This window comes from Dromiciops gliroides, chromosome 2 (genome assembly GCF_019393635.1).
Source record: "Dromiciops gliroides isolate mDroGli1 chromosome 2, mDroGli1.pri, whole genome shotgun sequence".
Lineage (NCBI taxonomy): Eukaryota > Metazoa > Chordata > Mammalia > Microbiotheria > Microbiotheriidae > Dromiciops > Dromiciops gliroides.
The window spans coordinates 94,177,244-94,191,966 of NC_057862.1; the positions used below are offsets into that span (position 1 = coordinate 94,177,244).

The 14,723-nt window shown below is 37.3% G+C and overlaps 1 protein-coding gene across 2 annotated transcripts in view; it reads left to right on the forward strand.

Annotated features, from left to right (window-relative positions):
- PDZD8 (PDZ domain containing 8) overlaps window positions 1–14,723 on the forward strand; it is a 119,170-nt gene that overhangs the window by 19,234 nt on the left and 85,213 nt on the right. The gene's annotated exons all lie outside the window — the stretch shown is intronic.

Genomic DNA, 14,723 nt, shown 5'->3' on the forward strand with positions numbered 1-14,723 from the left:
ATTTTCATTATGAGTTCTTTGAGATTGTATTTCTGAGAAGAGCTAAATAATTCACAATTGTTCATCATACAGTATTGCTGTTACTGTGTATGATGTTCTCTTGTGTGATAAAATAACGGGATTTGGCAGATGGGGGGGGGTGTCCCACCTGAGGATTGATTTAGAATTGTTTGAATTGGGTGAGACTGAGAAACTAAGTACCTACTTAAGGGTGATTAGATGGAGACCACACCTGGCTGGCCCTGAATGACTGTTGTTCTCAGAGGTGGTATACTACTGACATCATCAAGAGATCACTCTTAACCAATCACCTTGAAGGACCTCCCCTTTTGGGGAGGGAGACAGGAACTAGGAAGTATAGGCTCCATGGCTGAAGCTGTCTCTCTTTTCATGGAGGAACTGGCATGCTGGCAGAAGGGAGAAAAAGGAAAGACCCCCTGGTCATCCAAGACTTTTGGAATGGTGAGGGATTTCATGTGGGCTGCTAGGAAAGGAAGTTTGTTTCTTTCTCTATGGCTATACCAAATAGACACAAGCTAGGATTTCCCTGCTATAAGGAATCTGTTCTCAATCTCACTCTCAAGAGAGAATGACACTAACTTATAATCTATTTTAATAAATCCTTAAAAGCCTAAACTCTCGCTGAGTTTATCAGTGATTTTAGCCAGCTTCCCCCCCCAAAACTGGGGGGCGGGGCAGATTAGACCCCACAATTTAGATTTTATACAACACACTTAGTTCTGCTCACTTCATTCTGCATCAGTTCATGGAAATCCAGGTTTTTCTGAAATCAACCTGCTTGTCATTTCTTATAGCACAATAGTATTCCATCACAATTATATACCACAACTTGTTCAGCCATTCCCCAGTTGATGGACATCCTCTCAGATTCCTATTCTTTACCACCACAAAAAGAACTAAATATTTTTGTACAAATGGGTCCTTCCCCCCCCCCTCCTTTAAAATCTCTTTTGGGATACATATCTAGTAGAGGTTAGGTAGCAGTTTTAATGAAAATTTTAAAATGGGTAAGTTGACTGCTTAGCTAGAAGATTTTTAAGGCATTCTTTGGGATGGGTAAATTAACCTATTTGATTCTACCTTCATAACTAGTTATAGGAGGCCATTATAGTTTCATATAGTTTCAAATTTGTGAAGGAGAATATTTTATTTAAATAAGTCAGCTTTAATATTCAATATATACAGGCCCAATTAATGACTTGTGACATTATTTCTATACAGTATTGTTTGACTAAGTAGACAGAAGTCTGTTTTTTGTGTGAATGTTGGGAGATGAGAGGAAAGAGTCTGGGTTATGGCTATAGTTTTGACAACTGTGCTGGTTTTTGACCATGGAGTAGTGGATGAGAGCTGGCAATTTGAGGAATTAAATTAGACATGGAGAAGGTTAAAAAATATATTGTAGTTGTGATGAATCTAGAAATGAGTGAGAAGCTTTTTGGACACAGAACTAGAGAATTATTTTTGTTCTCTGAGTAGCTCATCTTATTTGATCCCTTATCTCCGTGCATATGGGGTATCAGGTATCATTAACTTACTTTGGTGTCAGATAATGTCAAGTATTCTGTTTTGAAGTTCTTGACCTTATCTGTCATCCTTCTTGTTCAGTGTGTCTGTGAAATTGCTTAGAGAAGTTTCCAGGCATTTGGGAGTTTGGTTTTTATTCATCCAGTTCTTATTAGTCTTTGCGGTTTTTGTTTACAGAACAGCACCAAATTATGGGCTTCAATAAAAGTGACCCAGTTGAAATCTAATTTAGATTACAGCAAAGGTTAAGTCTATGAACAGCAAGAGAAGAAATGCAGATTTCAGTTCTACTAGCTTCTGCAGGCATATTCAGAAGTCTTTTTTCCCATCTGTGGAATTGAAAGGACAGAATCTTTATTTTAGAAGTGGATCTCATTAGTATTATAATTTTATAAAGAGGACTATATACTATAAACTTTTAGTATATGTGGAATGATTCCTCTGCTTTGGAATGATTAGCCCCACATTAATTATACAATAATAGTGGTGATGGTGATGATGAGATAATGATAAGTTACAACTATCTATAGCACTTTAAGGTTTGCAAAATGCTTTACATACATTTTAATTTCATCTTTAAAAAAATTAAAATTATATGGTAAGTGCTATATAGCTGTTATTACCTCCATTTTACAGATAAGGAAACTGGGGCAGAGAGGTTAAATGACTTGCCAAGGGTCTTTTTTAGAAAGTCTTTTCTCTGAATCGAAATCTATCTGTAATGCCATCTAGCAGCTAGGAGAAAAGTGCTCCTCCTAAATGTTACCATCATTGATATTTTTGTTTTTTGTATTTAGAAATTAAAAAGGCATAATTTTAAAAAAATCTTTTAGTAGGTACTATATAACCATAATCATATAGAACCCAGCTCTGAGGAACCATGATTGCTGATCTGGAAGTGGGATTGTGAGGGTAGGAAGGAGGAAGAATAGTCATACTCTTGTAGGTTTTTTTAATCAATATGTAAACACATATGACATGTGAGAAGACCTAGAATATCTGAAAATCATATATAACATAACTCCTAGTGATTGGCTGGCTTATATCTGGCAGGAGAGGATTATTGATGCCTTGTTAGTGTCTACAGAAGGCCAGCACTTTTTGCAAAAGCTGAGGAGCAGGAGAAGCAACAAGAACAACAAAAGTCAAGAAAGAAGGAAAGTGAAGAGGGTAGCTGGTAATCTATTAAAGCAATGACAGGGCAGTGAACTGCAGGTTTCTGACAGCAAACCAGGAACCCAAGAAGAAGAGATAGTTGGAAGATGATCCAGTGATCTAGTTTGGGAGGATCAGTTAGCCATTTACCTGTGTCTCAGTATAGTGAGGTATATAAAGTAATTTATAATAATATATAATAATTTTGAATATTAATTTTATAGACAGCAAAATAATTTTGAAGATGTAAGACACTTCTATTGCTTATATATGGGAGAAGCTGAAGACCCTCATTCTTGATGATTCTTGAGTAATCAAGAAATTAAATTATGTGCAGTATCAGTATTAGTTAAGAAAGCTGGGAGACATGTAGTATGTCAGATTTCTATCAGTTGATTAAAATTTTAAAACAGGACTGTTGTTGTCATAAGCTTTGTTCTGAAAAATGACTAGTTCCTTGTGGATTCTTTTTAACCTTGATTATACTATAGGTTCCTAAAACATACATTAATTCTTGTCTTGGAGAGAGTACTGGACTTGGAGTTGAGAGTCTGGGATTGGAATGTTGCCTGTAACAAAATTAGAGCATCTCAGAGTTGGAAAGAACCTTAGCAACAATCTAGTCCAGAGCTTCTTAAACTGTGGGTCGTGGCCCCATATGGGGTCATGTAACTGAATGTGGGGGTGGTAAAAAATTTGGCAACAGTAAAAGGTTACGTATACCTATATTCTATACCTATATACCTGGGGTTGTGTAACAATTTCATGGGCGAAAAGGAAAAAGTTTAAGGAGCCCTGTCTGGTCTAACCTTTATCTATCCCTGAAGTCTGCCTGTTTAACACTAATATTCTCTCATTGATAACTTATGGTTGGAACAATGTAACACCATGACATTTGAAGAATCACATGTATGGGTATTCTAGGAGACTTGGTAAGATTTGCAGTAGGCTGTGGCAATTATTGATGACAATCACAAATGCCATAAAAGATATCATTACTTAAATAGGAGATGGGTCTTTCCTGTAAGAATAAAGGAATATAGAAGAATAACTAGATGTACTAGTATCCATAAAACATCAATGGAGCCAAAGAAAGCTCTCCAACATACTTGGTAGATCCTATATGGTAGATTTAAGAAAGAACAGGGATAAGAATTACATAAGATTAGAAGGCATGGATGGGTTACTATCCCCATTACTCTAAATCTCATTTAAGATGGAAAATTGTTAAGTACAGTTCTTTAGTGATCTTTAGATATGACGCAGTCTATTAGGACAAAAAGCAACCTAGTTCATTTATTTATTTATTTTTGCAGGGCAATGAGGGTTAAGTGACTTTCACAGAGTCACACAGCTAGTAAATGTCAAGTGTCTGAGGCCGGATTTGAACTCTCATCCTCCTGAATCCAGGCCCAGTGCTTTATCCACTGCACCACCTAGCTGCTCCGCCTAGTTTATTAATTTTATTAATTTTTATTAACCTTTTATTTTCATATTGCATAAATTTTCTGCTGCATCCTTCCCCTCCTTAAGAATATAACAAAGAATTAGTCAAAAAGGCAAAGGGGGAAAAAGGAAGAAAAGAAAAAAAATTCAGCAAAACCAAGTTGATACAAAAAAAAAAAATTGACAGTATATGCAGTGTTTCTGACCCTGGGTCCACCCTCCTAATTCTGGAAATGAATTGCGGGGGGGGGGGGGGGGGGGACGGACGGACGGACACGACACGGGTTTTCTTATATCACTTTGGTGCCAAACTTGGTCATTATGATTTTGCAACTTTCATTTTCATTTGTTTTGTGGTTGTGCTTTCTTTTTACGTTGTTGTAGTCATACATATTGTTTACTTGACTCTGTTTATTTCACTTTTCAGCAGTACCCGTGAAGGTCAGGTCATTCACTCATTCAGTTATTGTTCTTTGAATTTAAAAAAAATTACATACTTTTTTAATCAGCAAAAATTTACCATATCTCCCTCACCTCAAATCCTGCCCCCCCCTTGAAAACAAAAGACAAATAAAACCTCTGTACATGGCCATGTATAATGGACATACACGTACACATAGATGTGAAATATATATGTATGTACACACACATATATATATATACACATGTTAGAAATGAAGCTAACACCTCAAATAGTGTTGCAGCTCTAGTGTTAGCAGCTCAAGTGTTGCTAGCAGGTTGCCACTCAAAGAATCCAAGCAGGCAGCAGTTGGTGGGTGAAGGTAGCATTTTTATTCATCTTTGAGAAGTTGGGCACTCTTCTGAATGTGCCGGAGAGTACAGTGAAGTGAGATCCCTCACCTGTATTTATACCCATCGAGAGGTCCCTTCCGGCCAATCACATTAAGGTATTTTACTATACCCCTATTTACATTTCAGTTATTACAGTTGCTATTTTTTTATACAGAATAACAGCAACAACCAATTTGGTCCACATATTTTGTACAGTCTATCGCATGCAGTGCTAAGAACCCATCAGGTGGTACCAGTTGGCCAATCAGATTGTTCAAACTTTGTTACCAAGGCTTTAACCTATTCTGGACAAGAGTGTCAATTCCTCAGAACAATGCCATATTAAGTACATGACTCTTTAAGAAAGAAAACCTAACTCGGGCTTTGACCAATCAGATTGTTCCATTAATTGACCAATCAGATTGCTACACTAGGCCCCAACCCTGTGCTGGGCAAGAATGTCCCCATTCCTTACTAAAACAGTGTTTGTTGTAAACATGACCTGTCAAAAACAAAACAAAACCCAAGTCTGGGCTTGAACTCTGAATCACGTGGGGATCACCTCAGGGTCTCAAGGTGAACTCCCAGCCCAGGCCAACTCCCATAAAACCCAGGCCTTGGCTCCTCAGAGCCTCCTGTGTCAGTGGCCCCCTACTGGGAGGTTGGGGGTGGGGTGGGGCAACAAAGCTGTAGAGCCTGAAACCAGACTCACTCCCTGCCATTAGGGCTCTGAGAAGAGTCCGGATATAGTCCTTTCTCTCACATATATGTCTCATTCTGTGCTGAGTCTCTCACCTTTTAAGAGGTAGATGACATGGTTGGTAATTAGGCTGATCAGAGATCAGAGTTCCTAATTCTTTCAGAGTTGTTTGTCTTTACCCTATTGTTGTCTTTTTATAAATTGCTCTCCTGATTTTGTTCACATTACTCTGCATCAGTTTATATATGTCTTCCCAGGTTTTTCTGAAACTGATCTTGGGGTTTGAGCCTCATAGCTGTTTGCTTCTGAACCTGCTTCTGTCTTGGTAATGGAGCCCAGGGCCTGTCCCTGGATGGCAGTGGAGGGAGAGTGTTTGCAGTTCTCCTTCTTGATTGTTCTAGGGCTATGCCTGGGAATTGGGTAGTCAGAGAAAAAGCTTCTGCTTGGCACCTCTCCCCATTGGAGTGCTCTAGTATTGGTGTGGACCTTGACTTGCTCTGGTGTACAGCCTAATCCTGGGCTGGAATGCTTCACCAGTAGTTCTGGGGACCAAACTCAGTTCCCAATGTCCACATGCTTTTCTTTTCCCCTGTGCCAAACAGGACTAGAAAAATGATTCATGACTTTTTCTTGGAGTTCTTTAATCAGGATAATAGGTGTATTTGGAGGTGGGGTGGGGTGGCGGGAATACTTATTATTATAGAGCATCCTGCTATTCAGCCATATTGCTAACACCCCAGTAGGAATTTGATTTATTAGGTTGGGGCTGGGGGAAGGAAAAAGGAAAGAAAAGAAATGAGGCCAAGTGATTATGAAGTAAGGTTTGGATGACATGCAGACTAATATAAAGTAAATGAAGATAAAGGAAGTTCTGAATGGGGTATAAGAAATGAGAAACACAGAATCTTCAGACATAACGCATGAATGAACCTTTAAGAACATCTAATCCAACTGCACCTATGAATTTGTCTACCTGCCTAGGATGCAGAAGAAAGAGACAAGTCTATGTGAGATACCTGCATTAGTTTTTTTCGCATCTTCAGGGGGGAAATGTGGGTATTGGTAGAACTTGCTTTTATGTATGTGGGGGGAACATGGATTCTATTAAGTAGTACTTACCCCAAGGAAACACACTCCCTTTATTCCTATATGAGTGGGACTTGACTGTCCCTTGGAATTTTATAGACAAGTTGATGACATTTTAGAAGACTGTTTTGTACTCGGAAGAATTTTGCACAAGAGTCTATCAGTAAGCATTTCTTAAGCACCTTCTATATGTCAGGAATTATGCTAAAATTAATAATACATATACAGTATTCTTTTAAAGTCAGTTGTTAAACTTTATTAATCCTGACCAAATGGGAAGAAGGCTACAAATTATTGACAAATGTAGATTAAAAAAAAACACACACACAACTTATTACTTGCATGAACATTATAGAATGACTTAAAATTTGCTCTCCACCCACCTTAGAATTTTTGGAAGATGACTACCTCAACCTACTTAGTTTTATGATTAATTATGTTATTTGTACTTTCAAAGTCTTGCTTCTAAAGACCTACTCAATTTCACAGTTTTTTCTTCTGGCTCTTTTTAACTCCATCTCTGTTTTTGTTCCACGTTGTCTGTAGTCTGTCAACAGATTTGAGCTCTCCTTCTGTAGCTGCTTCTTTGTGTGGTCCGTTTACTTGTTATTTTGTTCTTTCTTTTATTTTATGGTTAGATACAGGTAATCGAGCAAAGTTCCTTACTAGAGTATTTCAAGTGGTGCTGAGCAGAAATATGGAACTATGGTTAATTTCATCATTCATTCTTCTTTCCTCCTTCCCATGCCCCTAATGTTTCTCAGAGCATTTCTTCTCCTTAAATATTTTAAGTATAAAGAATCCAACTAGGTCAGATTTTGCCAAAATTCCATATCTCCCCCCCCCACCCCGTTTTTGTAGGATGGTAGGACAGAGCAGGGAGGAACTATCTGAAAACCCCTGATGCAACTTTTAATTTTGCAGATAAAGAAAGTGATGAGATCCAGGGAGATTGTGACTTACTTGCCCAATAATAAATGTCACTGGTCGGATTTTAACTCAGGTTCCCTAACTCCAGGACCACTTTTTTTTCCATTGAATGACATTACCTCCTGTTTTCTGTTATAGCCTTAGTTGTTAATACTAGATTCTCCAGGTAGACAATTTTCATTAATGTTACCTCTACCCACATTTGCCACGAAGCCTTTAATTGAAGAGTTCTTTACCTGGGGTATGGAGATAGATTTCAAGGGGTGTTTGAACTTGAATGGGAAAAAACCACATCTTTATTTCAATTTAATTGGTTTTCTTTCTAATCATATATATTTCATGAGTTTAGAAACATTATTCTTGAAGGGGTGAAGGGGTCTTAGGTTCACCTGCTTGACAGATGTGTCCAGGACACACAAATAAATAAAGAACCCCTGCTCTAATTGTTGCATCATGAACAAGTTTTCTTCATCCTGTCTGGCCTCTTTTCAACAGATGCTTAATAGAATGATAGTGTAGAAAAGACAATAGACTTGGAGTCAGAAGACTTGGGTTCTAGCTCTATCTTTGGCAGGAGCTGTGTGACCTTGGCCTAGTTATTTCCTCTTAGCTTTAGTTTCCTCATCTTTACAATAAGGTTAGATCAGAAAGTCATACAATCATCCAAATCTCCAATCATCCCTCTGGCATTCAAGTACTATGATACTAGATATTTAAAGAAAATAAACATAAAGCATGAGTACTATAACACTGGAAGGAAAATGCTTTCAGGTAATTCTCACAAAGATTTTTCTTTTTTCCTTTCTTTTTTCTTTTTTTTTGGAGAGAGTTGAAGCTTTAAATTTATTGCAAGTAGTGATAAAATATTTCTATTCATTTTCAACTTATGACTACAGAGATGATCAGAGAAAGGATTATCTTAACCTATTCTCATCTGTAGGGTCATATAGTGAATGATATCTGAACAGCACATTAAGTAAATAAAAAGTCTATTTAGAATTATGCTTTATTAGTTGAAATTCAGATCTGTGTTTCATCTTGACTGACTTTTCATGACTGTCTCAGGTTGTTGTTTTTTTTTTCAGATCCAAACCCTGATCAGGAACTTGTAGAGCCCAGGCTGTAGGGGCAGGCATCAGACTTTGCCTTGGAGTTACCAAGTGCTTTGAAAATAATAAATCTTATTTTGGTATTAACCTCTACTCCCATAGCAAATTTCACTGAGATCTTTTCAATATAAGATATGCACACTTAAAAGATTCAGAACACCTATTGGGGTAGGGGTGGATAGACAGGGAAATTAAAATCAAATGAGAACGTATATGTAAAGTGATGTGCAAACCTTAAAGTGCTATGGAAAAGCTTGTTTTTCTAATTTTACTTATAACTATTAATGGGGCAGCTAGGTGGCGCAGTGGATAAAGCACTGGCCTTGGATTCAGGAGGACCTGAGTTCAAATCCAGCCTCAGACACTTGACACTAGCTGTGTGACCCTGGGCAAGTCACTTAACCCTCATTGTCCCACAAAAAAACCCCAAAACTAAAAACCCCACCAATATTAATGATTGTTATTATTGTTTTTATACCTTCTTAGTATCTTATGACTAGTTATTGGAATAGTTGGAACTAGGGCCCAAGGGCTTCTAAGTACTCCTAAAATGTTCTTTTCACTACATCAAACAAACTAGTTTTGTAAGAATTCTGTAGCTAGCAAAACCTCTCATCCTCCTAGAATTGGGGAAATCTAAGGTAGTTTAAACAAAAATTCCCTTCCCCTGCTTTTTCATTCACACCCATCTCGGCCCCTGCCTTTCCTCTGTCCTTGAATTGTTCTGGCTTCTATCATTGTGCCCTTTGGAAATCCATGTTAGCAAGCTGACCTTCCTCCTAGACCTTTTTCTTTCATGTTCCTATCTTCTTGTGGTCACAAAAACTTCTCTTTCTCCAGACTGGAGGACAAGCTTGGCTAACCCTTTTTAGAATTAGGATAACATCCACTGAAACGCTTGTGACAGAGGAGGCCTAGCTCTTCTCTTTGTTTCTTACCACCACTTGTAGACCCTCACCTTTCTGCCATTACTCAGCAATCTCTCTTCCTTTTTGAAGTTTAATTCCATGCAAGTTATTCATCCTAGCCAAATCTTCTTACAATTAGATACAAGCCTGTAGTCATTTCTACCTCTTTTTGTAGAGAGAGGTCAGTACCTAGTTCATAATTCCCACCGTCACTAGCCAACCTCCCAAACAAAACAACAACAAAAAACTTCCCTTGGTGATTTTCGTATGCATGTCGACATTTTTAGTCCAAGTTGTCATCATCACTCCAGGTATTCCACCCTCACAATCCCAAACTCTGAAATTTCTCTTGTTTGCTCACCCCTCTTCACCTTTTCTATAACCTCTACCCTCTGAAATCCTTTCCATTTTCCCATTCTCATTATCCCTGCTCTGACTTTTTTTTTCACAATACTGACTGTAGAGTTAAGCTGTTCTACTGAAGCTTGTCCTCTTCTCTTGAATTCTCTTCTTCCCCCTTGTCTTGTTCTCACTCATGCTTTTTGAGACCCCTGTGAATTATCTCATTATCTGCCTTCTCCTAAGTGGTCTCCCTACTTCTAGTCTCTGCTCCTCATTATGCTATAGGTAGTGGCAAAACTGACACCAATAGCTAGGTATCCTGACACCCTCGGGGCAGTGTTTTGTCATACGGTCTCCCATAAACAATAGCAAACAGAAACAAAACCAACTTTTAAAAACTTCACCATGCCCCTGCCTACATTTGGTACTAAAAAGATTTTAAAAATTAAGAGACTATTTTTGCTGTGAGTAAAAGCTTTGCTATGTCAGTATACTAATCACCAGATCATAGTATCCCTGTCACAGGGCAAAGATCAAAATGTCTGCAAATCCTGACTTTTAGAGAGGGTAAAAACTGATTAAAATCCTAAAGTACCAGGACTTTTTGAGGTTTCGTTTTATTTCTGACTTTACCACTAACTTCTTATGTGTCCTTTGTTAAATGATGTACCCCCTAGAGCTTCTAGCTCCATATAAAAGGACTTTCTAATAATTAAAGCTTCCCCAAAATAGAAAATGAGAACAGGCAATTTGTCAGGAAAAGTATAAGAGATGAACCTCACCAGTGTTGTAGAAGGGATTTCTGAATTCTCGGGGACACTTAAGAGAGCAAGCTCTTACTAGAAGATAGAAGGTATAGTGGAGAGCATTGGGTTTGGGCTCAGGAAAACCTGAGTACAAATCCTGCATCTGACACTTACTGGCTGTGCAGCCGTTCATAAACCAGTCAGTGAACCAGCTTCTCTCTCTCTCTCTCTCTCTCTCTCTCTCTCTCTCTCTCTCTCTCTCTCTCTCTCTCTCTCTTTTTTTTTTTGCAGGGCAATGAGGGTTAAGTGATTTGCCTAGGTTCACACAGCTAGTTAAGTGTCAAGTGTCTGAGGCCGGATTTGAACTCAGGTACTCCTGAATCCAGGGCCTACTCCACCTAGCTGCCCCAACTAGCTTCTCTTAAAAGATTACTATGTGCCTGGCACTGTGAATCCAAAGAATGGCCAGGGGGTGGGGTGGGAAGAACCTGTTCTTAAGGAACTCACTGTCTAATGGGGAAGACAATATGCAAACAACTGTGTACAAGCAAGTTGTAGCCAGGATAGATGAGGGGCAATCTCAGAGCTCTGGGAAGGCACAAGGAGTAGGGAGCACTAGAAAAGGCTTCTTGCCACTTCACTTTTTGGACATCTAGTTTACTCATTTGTAAGATGAAATAATAATAATTGTAATAGCTCACAAGGTAGTTAAAGCACTATATAAATGTCAGTTATTTTTAATGTCCATTCCAGTGCTAAAATTTTATGATCCTATATAGTCCTATATTTTTGACAAAGGAAATAAAGCTTTCTCCTTACTGAGGCACATGTAAAAAGCCCCAGAGTTTTGAAAGTGGTGAATTTTTTTCCTAGACATTGCCCATTAATGACATGATTGCTTAAGGAAATTTTCTGAGGATATTTTTATTGCATAAATATTTTGGAAATTCTTTCTCTTTTATAAACAAAACTAGGATACTTTATTTTAAAAATAATGATTAAAAAGGAAAAGTTCATACACATAAATCTTTTTTTGGGGGGGGGCGGGGTAGTGAGGGTTAAGTGACTTGCCCAAGGTCACATAGCTAGTAAGTGTCAAGTGTCTGAGACCAGATTTAAACTCAGGTTCTCCTGAATCCAGGGTCAGTGCTTTATCCACTTAAATCTTTCTTAAATAAATGAATTCTTTAAACTTGGATCTCTCTATTAAGTTCACTTTAGACTAACCAATTCCTGAACAAAAATATAATCCTTTGTCCTCCTTTCTGTCTCCTGAAATACTTTTTGCCTTTATTCACGCTGTTGTCTGCAGTTATTTTATGTCAGATTATAAAAGGAATCTTTTAATTTATCCATGCTTCTTGTAGACCTCAAGAAAGATTCTTTTTTTGGGGTCCTTAACTGCCTCTGATCCGCTGTCATCACTGCTGTTTGGTTCCTTATGGAGAGAGACTAAAGCTTTCAGTGGCATCAGCTACTACTCACACATACTTTTCTTATGGAGGATAAGTATCTTTCTGCAGGAATTCAGTACTAGTGTAAGACTTTCTTGATGTCTAGGTCATGAACCACAAGTAAAAAGGCATTAGAACTACAGCAACTCAAATTTCCACATAACCCTCTCCTGACTTACAGCCTACAGGCATACAACCCTTCCACCCAGTTGGATGAACAATGTTTGTCTCTTTGTATATGATCCTCAAATTTCCCATCCTGTTATACTGTACTATTTAATTAGTGAAATTGATTTCAAAGATGCTTAACATTTTGTTTCTCAGTTCATGCCAGTCAGCAAACTATTTAATGTGTGATTAATTCTCATTCTTAAGATTAGCCAACTTTAAAGATATAAGAATCCTAGAATGCCTTAGGGCAATAACAAATATAGAATTCTTTATGTATTTCTGAAGCTTATCTCAACACCAACCCCTAATTTTAGAGTTATATTTAGCATGTGCATCTTGGGAACATTACCATATTGCCTCATTCATTCAGTGGACTATGTAATTCTAAGAATCCTTACAATTTATTCCCCCTCCTCAGGCATTCTGGAGGCCTTTATTTCCTAAGACTCATATTAGTGCTTGACTTTGGAAACTCACATGACTTTGGCTCTACTGTAGCTCAGAACTAACAAACTCAAGTGATTTACCAGCTTTAGCTTCTTTCTTAGTAGTAGGGATTACAGGTGTGCATCAAACACTCTCCATTTTCTCTTCTACTTCATCATTTGTTATAACACAGTGGTATTCATTTTAAATACCATAATTTTGTTCAGCCATTCACTCGTTGATGGGTACCTTCTTAGCTTCTGTTTTTTTGCCACCACAAAAGAGCCACACTATGATTTTTTTCCTCTTTATTTGATCTCTGGGATAAAGGCCTGGTGGTCATTTGCTGGATCAAAAAGGCTATACACATATCAACAGCATTGTGTGATAATCAACTGAGATAGATTTAGTTCTTCTCAGCAATAAATACAATGATCCAAGATAATTCCAAAGGACTCATGACTCTTCATATCCAGAAAAAAGAACTGTGGGGTCTGGATGCAGATTGAACTATACTGTTTCTACTTATTTTGAAGTTTTTCTCTTTTGCTCTGATTCTTCTTTCACAACATGACTAATGCAGAAATATGTTTAATGTGATTGTACATATATAACCTATATCAGATTGCTTTCTGTCTTGGGAGGACGGAAAGGAGGGAGGGAGAAAAATTTGAAACTAGAAATCTTATAAAAACAAATGTTGAAAACTATCTCGACATGTAACTAGAAATAATCAAATACTTTCATGATTAAACAAATTAAAGTCACTTTTAAATTGGGAAGAAAAAGCTATACGCAATTGGTAGTAACTTTTGGGGTGTAGTTCTGAATTTCTTTCCAGAATGGCTATACCAATTCACAGCTCCTCCCAAAAGTACATTGACATACCCATTTTCCTGCAGTTTTTGTCAATTTTGCCAGTATGTTGGATGTGAGGTGAGGTGGAACCTCAATTGCTTTAATTTGAATTTTAAAAATTATTTATGATTTAGCACATTTTGACATACTTATTGATAGCTCGATTTTGGCTATTGATAGCTTAGATTTCTTCCTTAGAAAATTGTTCATATCCTTTGATCATTTACCAATTGGGAAATTGCTTATAAATTTGAATCAGTTTCTCATTTATCAGAAACTAGACCTTTATCTGAAAAATGATTTCTTCTTTATACTTGTAATTTATTTATGATGTCATCCTTTATGTCAAGTCATGTATTTGTTTGGAACTTATTTTGGTATATGTGTGGTGAGATGTTGGTCTATGCCTAGTTTCTGTCAGATTGCTTTCAAGTATTCCCAGCAATTTTTGTTGAATAGTGAGTTCTTATCTCAGTAGCTGAGGTTTTAGGGGTCTTTCAAACCTCAGATACTAGGCTACTATGTTGATTTTCTTATGAACTTTGTATATTTAGTGTGTTCTACTCCATCTACTTTTCTAATTTCTTAACAAGTACCAAATGATAAATACCAGTACCAGTACTACTACTATTATAGTTTTGCTATTTCTCCCTGTAATTCACTTAGCTTTTTCTTTAAGAACTTAGATGCTCTGCCATTTGATGCATATTTATGTGGTTATGTATGTATATGTGTGGTATATATGGTGTTAATTGATTGTTTATGATATATTCACTATGTTTGCTTATCTCTTTTAATCAAGTTTATATTTGCTGTTCCCTCATCTGAAATTATAATTACTACCCCTGCCATTTTGAGTTCCCCAGAACTATAATGGATTTTGCTCTAGACCCTCATTCTAACTCTGTGTGAATATCTCTCAAATACATTTCTTGTATACAGAATATTGTTGGATTGTGCTTTTTAGGCCATCCTATCTTCCATTTTATGGGTGAGTTCATCTCATCGATATTCATAATTATGATTATTAATTTTAAATTTCCATCCATTTT